Here is an 8,173-nt window from a genome sequence, read left to right on the forward strand (position 1 = left end):
GAACTTCCTATCACTCATGAGCTATCTGCTCCCTATACTCCTCAGCAAAATGGCGTCGTGGAGCGCAAGAACAGGACTCTTGTTGAGATGGCCCGCACTATGCTTGATGAGTACAAGACGCCTCCTCGCTTCTGGCCTGAGGCAATTGATACTGCATGCCACATCATCAATAGAGTATATCTTAAAAAATTCTTCAAGAAGACTGCCTATGAACTCCTCACTGACAAGAAACCCAATGTGAGTTATTTCAAAGTCTTCGGTGCTAAATGTTGGATTAGAGACCCTCATCACAATTCTAAATTTGCACTGAAAGCACACGAAGGTTTTATGCTCGGTTATGGTAAGGACTCGCACACCTACAGAGTCTTCAACACCTGTCATCACAAGGTTGTTCAAACTGTAGATGTGCGGTTCGATGAGACTAATGGCTCGCAAAGAGAGCACCTACCTCCTGTGATAGATGAAATACCTCCTGAGGAATCTATTAAGCTCAAGGCTATAGAGGATGTCATTCCTACTGAAGAATCTGCCGAAGAAGTTATTCCAGAACATGAAGAACGTCACGCTGGTGCACCTGAGGAAAATGGTGCTGAAGAAAATGCTGATCAAATTCCTCAACGCCAACCCGCTCATCCTCGCGTCACAAATGAAGTGCAAATTGAGAAAATCATCAGCGACATCAATATTCCAGGTCCTCTCACACGCTCAAGAGCTTCACATTTATCTAACTTTTGTGGGCACTTTGCTTTCGTCTCTATCATTGAGCCCACTAAGGTAGATGAAGCATTTCTGGAGCCTGAGTGGATTCAGGCCATGCAAGAAGAAGTACATCAGTTCGAGCTCAACAACGTCTGGGAACTGGTCAAACGTCCAGATCCTCGCAAGCACAATATCACCGGCACAAAGTGGATCTACCGCAACAAGCAAGATGAAAATGGCCTTGTGGGGAGGAATAAAGCATGGCTTGTAGCTAAAGGCTACACACAGGTTGAAGGAATTGACTCTGATGAAACTTTTGCACCTGTTGCTAGACTTGAGGCTATTCGTATATTACTTGCTTATGCTAACCATCATGATATCACTTTATATCAAATGGATGTGAAAAGTGCATTCCTCAATGGTAAGCTTGAGGAAGAAGTATATGTTGCTCAACACCCAGGTTTTGAAGATCCAAAGCATGCTGGCAAAGTCTTCAGACTCAATAAGGCCCTCTATGGCCTCAAGCAGGCCCCATGGGCGTGGTATGATACTTTGAAGGAATTCCTCATGAAGAAAGGCTTCAAACCCGGTTCACTCGACCCTACTCTTTTCACTAAATCTTATGATGGTGAACTATTTGTGTGCCAAATATACGTTGATGATATTATCGTTGGCTGTACTGACCAACATTATAGTGATGAATTTGCTTATATGATGAGTAAAAAATATCAAATGTCTATGATGGGAGAATTGAAATTCTTCTTAGGTCTTCAAAATTCGTCAAGAACGCAATGGCATATTCATATCTCAGGAGAAATACCTCAAGGATGTACTGAGGAAATTCGGCATGCAGGATTGCAAAGGCGTCAAAATTCCTATGCCCACTAATGGCCATCTGTGCACTAATGAAAATGGTATTGACTTCGATCATAAGGTATACCGCTCCATGATTGGTTCTTTATTGTACTTATGTGCATCTAGGCCAGATATAATGCTTAGTGTTTGCATGTGTGCCCGATTTCAAGCTACACCGAAGGAATCTCACCATAAGGTTGTGAAGCATATTCTTCGATATCTAGCTCACACACCAACACTTGGATTATGGTACCCCAAGGGCTCGACTTTTGATCTCATTGGATATTCTGACTCTGACTATGCTGGTGATCGTGTGGACCGCAAGTCAACATCTGGTACATGTCATTTCCTCGGACAATCCTTGGTCTGTTGGTCCTCGAAGAAACAGAACTGCGTATCACTGTCTACTGCTGAAGCTGAGTACATTGCTACTGGTTCTTGCAGTGCTCAATTGTTGTGGATGAAGCAAACTCTCAAGGACTATGACATCAACGTGAAGAATGTGCCTCTCTTCTATGACAATGAGAGCGCCATCAAGATTGCTCACAACCCAGTTCAACACTCGAAGACAAAGCACATTCAGATTCGTCATCATTTTCTTCATGGTCATGTGTTGAAGGGCAACATTTCTATTGAGCATGTGAAGACTAAAGAACAGCTAGCCGATATCTTCACAAAGCCCTTGGATGAGAAGAGATTTAGCAAGTTGCAGTGTGAGCTAAATATCTTAGAATCTTCGAATGTTCTTTGAAAAGGACACTCATCCTAACACTTGTGCAAAATTGATGACTTATATGTGCAACACATGAAGAAACGATTTTCTTCAAATCAAGGAAGACTAACACTCTAAGTGTGAAGAAATTAACGAAAAATTTGATTCTCAGAACCCTATGACAATTGTACGCGGTGTCTGAAATCATCATTCTTATACGGTGAGTCACGCCACCACAAAATGTTGAAAATCTTCATTTGAGCTTTTCCTCAGTTCTTTAAATTCCTCAGTTGTTTTTCAACTTTGCATTGTCTTCACTGTTTCCGACATTTTTCTTCATTGCTATATATATATATATGAGTTTATGTTCTCTACAACATTCACTTATGGCTAATTCTTCAAGTTGTTTTTTTCTGCTAAGTGAATGTGATCGGACCCTACCCCCTCTATGCTAAACTCAACCCATTCTATTCACAAATTCTTCATGTGCATTCTATTTGAAACTCGTTCAGAATCTTCACTGTGTCCTTGTCAGCTGAAGAAATTGCAAATGGAACTTTAAAACCTATCTTATCTAAATTTTCGGCTTTGCTGCTCAAACCGTTCCACATCCTACGACAACACTTATCCATTCACCCATGATCTCACACGATCTCCACTTCTCAGTACGTGGGTGATACATCTCAAGCGAATGAGAAGGGTCAGGGGCAGGTTCATCCAAATTCTTTGGGCGAATAGTTTTTCACCATGGCTATAAATACACCCTCCCCTTCCTCCACTCTAGCTCGAGCTTATCAAACCCTAGCGCCGCTGCTACTTCATCATCGCCGGTGAGGAAGAGCTTCACTGCCTCGACCTCGTCACCGTCGTACTCGCGCCGGCCGCGAATTTCTTCACTCCTCCGCCGCCGTAGCTATGTTCCTCTACCGAGTTAGGGCGTGGAAGATCTGCACTGACGAACTTCACATCTCCACTTCCCAGTTCGTCGTGTTCTTCGTATAGGGTAATTAAAAGTTACTTTTACTTCCCTCTTTGATTCAAATGATTTCTACAAAATCCTCAAAGGTGTTTTTCTTCATATCTTCTCACACTAAAACACCTCACATGTCATCTGTTCTTGATTCATTTCTCTAAGCTATGTTTTTCTTCAAGATTCCTCAAATGTGTGGACTTTTGATCTATACATCTCTGGAACCTAAGACAAAGAATGCTTAGTGAAATTCTTCAAGACTCATCTGGTCAAATTCCTCAAACTTGTTCTTTTTGAAAAACCTCTAAGAACGCATATGACCTCTCCAAATTCCTCGCAACTATAGTCTGTTCACAGGTACTCATGTCAGCTGCTGAATCACTAGGTTCTCATCAACTTAACTCATTTGCAGCGTTCCTCGAAGAAAAGTTGCATACATCTTCAGAGAATTCCTTTGTTCAAATTCCTGAACTGAAGTAAATGGCTGACGGTAAGAAGCCACACAAAGGAGGAAAGAGGCCCGAGGACAATACTGCTTTTGAGATCCCTAATGACATATACAAGGACTATTGCACTCCTAATGAGGCCACTCATGACAAGGAAACCAAGAATGAGTGCAAAGTGCGCATCCAAAGAATAGAGAGGAGATGGGCAAGAGAGTGGAGGGAGTACAAATATGTTACTCCAAAATACATGAAGAAATTTGCTCTAAATCTTCCATGCCCAAGACCTCCGTTGGCACCTGGCCAAGAAGCAGATCCCACCAGCCCCAAGCACGGTGAGGATTATCCTGATGAATGGGCCAAGCGCCAGGCCAAGTTGGCCAGACAAGCAAGAGAAGCAGTGAGGAAATTCAACGAAGACTCTGCTGCTGCTGCCACTGCTGAGGCCTCTGCAAGCAAGCCAAAGAAGGCCATGCCAAAGAAGCCTGCTCACAAGCCAAGTGCTTCTCCCTCAATGCCCTCACGGCCAAGTTCCTCAGCTATGCCCTCGCGACTAGATTCCTCAAAGCCCTCACGGCAAATTCCTCACGTTGCTCCTGCTCCTTCAAAATCCTCAGCTCCTCCGCTCAAGTCCTCAACTGCTCCAACAAAATCCTCAGCACCCACGCATCTCGCCACGTGCCAAAGGACGAAGGGCATTTCTATTGCCTCGGGAGCATCTGCTAGTTCCTTAGCACCATTGCATTCTTCAACTGGTCCCACTCTGTTGAAGACCAAGGCAACTGCTGGACGAGGCTCTCGACCAAGTCCTCATAAGAAGCAAGTCGCCTTCCAAGTGTCGTATGATGAAGACAAAGCTGATGATGAGGAACTTGCCGAAATCATTAGAGACAGGCAAGTCAGGGCCGCTAGAGCCAAGGTCACAAGTGTTCTTCCGCTTTTGGATCCAAAGTTGATCCTTGAGTACATTGACCTATGGCACAAGGACCCAAATACTCCTATGCCTAATTTCAAGCTAACTCCTGGCCAAAGTCATATGTTGACTCACTTCATACAAGAAGAGAAATGGAAGTTTGAGAAGGCCAGGCAGATTAAGAAGGCGCAATACAAAAAGGAGCACTTCCTGAAAAAGAACATTGTCTCTATGACAACTGAAGAACTTGTCACAATTCAATCTGAGATCAAGAAACTCAATGAGGAATTTGACGCATAACATGCTGACTATCTTGGAGCCAAAGTCAGGTTTGTGAAATTGACTGAAAAGTTCACTTCCACTATTGCAGCCCCAACGCAACCGGAAATTCCTCAGGCTCAAGCATCTGCTCAGCTGACTGAAGAAAATGCCAGCACCGCTGATGACAATTAGGCTGCTGAAGAAAATGTGAGTTCCAGGGCTGATGACTGCATTCTAGCCGCTGAAGAAATTGCAAGGGCATCCACTAGTGGTGCGCCTGAAGAAAATAAAGAAGTCAGGACAACTGCATAAGCTGTGCCTGAAGAAACTCAACCAAATTCCTCTGCTCCTCCTGCGCCTACCCCAACTCTGATTCTTCCATCGGCATCAGATGTGAAGAAGACTAAGTTTGCAGAGCATGCAGCAGTGAAGAAAAGGAAGGCATCAACTGCATCAGATTCTTCAGCTCAGAAGAAAATGAAGCCACTGACAAGCTCGTTTGCAAACCCAATTGATGCTGTTCCTATCTCACCCATGCCATCAAAGGACCTTGTTCCTTTTGATGAAGAATATGTGATTCCAAGTGAATCCGATGAAGAGAATCCCTCTGCTGCTTCGTCAGAGCAGATGGATGAAGAAATTGAAGTGGATACAAGCCCTTCAACACTAGTTGTCTACTCGCCTATGCCTCAGTTTACTACTGAAGAGGCCGACGTTGAAGAAATGGAAGATGAAGATGTGGACATTGGTTGTACCACACCCATGCTAAGTGATGACTTTTGGGAAAGTCAGCACCCCAACTCTCCACTCTTCACACCATTGCAACAAATTCCTCAGTCCCTAGTAACTACTGTACAATTGGGCTCTGATGAACCACATGCCGCATCGTCTGTCCATGCAGAAATTTCAGCCACTAGTGCTGAAGATCATGTAAATGAAGAATTGAAGTCCCAGGCTGCCACTGAAGAAGCACCTGAAATTCCTCAGCCTGTGGAACCTGAGATCGATATCCCAGAGGTTGTGATGCAATTGACTGACACTCCTCACCCTAAGCCAAAGGATCCATTCTCAAAGAAGCAGAAATTCAAGGCTGATGATTTCTTCGGCGAGCACGTGTTCTTCACTGACTACAACCCTTATGATTCTGCTCATCTTAGAAGGAAGTGCTTCTGGACTGCCAGCCAGGCCAACTTCTATTCTTCACTGCTTTTCAACAAGGACAAAATCTTCTACCATGAGCATATTCCTCGTGTGGACATGGAATCACTGCCTTGTTTTACTCCTATGCTTAGTGTGCTTCATGACGCAGGCCTCCTCAACTTTTGCACTGACATTGTTGATTGGAATGAAGAGCTCATTCTTCAGTTCTACGCTACACTGCATATCATAGGTGATCCTGAAGATATCAACACTTGGGTCTTGGACTGGATGACTGATAATACTCACTATAAGGCACCGGCCTCTGAATTGCTTCACGCCCTGCCCGTCAGTCCACTCAGTGAAGGAGCTAGCTGCCTGTACCAAGAACATGAACTCATTACTCATTACATGCAAGTGTTAATGAAGCCTCTGAAGCCCGGTCAAGCCCCAAGGACCAAATTCCTCGTAAAGGATTTACTCTATGTGCCCAGAACCGTCTATCGCGTTATGACGAGGACAATGAGTCCCATCAAAGGCCATGACTCATCTAATGGGGAAATAGTTGGCATCATGAAGAATCTGCTATTCAACATCATTCATAGCATTCCTATCAACTATCACGATTTCTTCACGAGGACTCTGGCAAATGCTGCACTTTCTCCGTTTGAGCTGAAGCCTTATGCACCTTGGATTATGAGATTCCTCAGGACAAGGTCTTCACACAACTTCAAGGCTGATTTTCAAAATCACCTCAGCTACTTGCCGCCGATTGAAGTCCTCAAGCAGACTTTTACTTCAACTGATGAAAAAGGCAAGGCTCCTGCTGCCATTGATGAAGGTATTCGTCCATTGGATGGTCAGTTTCACAAAGCTGCATCTTATTCCACCAATGATGACTCCGCCACTCATGATTCTGTTGCCCATGCCTCCAAGCCAAATCCTCAAGCCACTGCCCCTCGTGTGATGACTGACCGTGAGCTTCTGCTTAGTCTTCACCAGAAGGTGGATCAAACCATAAATGGGTTAAGCATCAGTTTGGTTCATTTCTTCACAACATGACCGCTACACATAATGCAGTGAAGAAAAACCACTACTACCTCCATGAGGTTTTCGGTCGCACCTGGGCTATTCTATCCCATGTCTATAGTGAAGAAGATCTGAAGAAAATGGGTCTCAAGGAAGATTTTGACTGGTCTACACCTCCACCGAAGAAATTCAAGAAGGTCAAGGTACCTTCCTTGGTGGTCAACTCTTATTCTTCACCGCGCGACACCGATGAGCATGAAGACTTGGACGACACTGCGGCAGGCCCTACATCAACATACGACCTCAACAACGCTGGCCCTCCTTCATCAACTTGATATTCTTTAGGGGCGTCAGTCCTCATTTTCGATCCTTTCGGTCATTTGATGACAAAGGGGGAGAAATTTGAGTTAGTCTTCAAGCGGGTCTATCTTATATGGGCGTTTTTTTGCTAAGTTACAACTCTCGTTCTTCTGAAACTTTATTGGATCGAGTTGTAAACTTAAACCCGATGGTGCTCCGATACTTTTGATGTGTTTTTCTGCATGCTTATTCCTCATATATGTTAATGCACGCATGCTGAATTACTCAGTCACCATATTTCATCATGCATTTCAAATTCTTCATATTATGTCAAATGCGTGTATGAATTACAAGATATAGGGGGAGATCTCCATGATTCTATTCTTCAAAGTGTGCAATGCTTCAAAAGCAAATTCCTCACTATGCACTTCTTCAGGGGGAGTTCTTCTATATCTTGCAATCAAATTCCTCAATATCAATATTTACACTTCATATGTTTATCCCCATTGAAAACTTAACCTGTATTGTCATCAATCACCAAAAAGGGGGAGATTGTAAGTGCATCTAGTGCCCCTTAGTGATTTTGGTGTATTGAAGACTTATAGTTTAAGGGGCTAATGCGTTTGAGAGTGTACACAGGTCTATAAGTCTATGAGGAGTTTGATATTTACAGAGAAAGTCGACCCCTAAAAATGAAGTTCTTCGACTGAAGACTTTGGATTTCTGAAGACTTTGAAAGTGAAGAAACTGGTGTGACCTTGAAGACTTGGTATTCATTTGAGGAACATGAAGCGTGAAGACTTTTGTTTTTGTATTTTCATTTTCTCTTTCTTGAGTCATAGGAAACACCGTAC

Source organism: Triticum aestivum, chromosome 3A, assembly GCF_018294505.1.
Source record: "Triticum aestivum cultivar Chinese Spring chromosome 3A, IWGSC CS RefSeq v2.1, whole genome shotgun sequence".
Classification (NCBI taxonomy): domain Eukaryota; kingdom Viridiplantae; phylum Streptophyta; class Magnoliopsida; order Poales; family Poaceae; genus Triticum; species Triticum aestivum.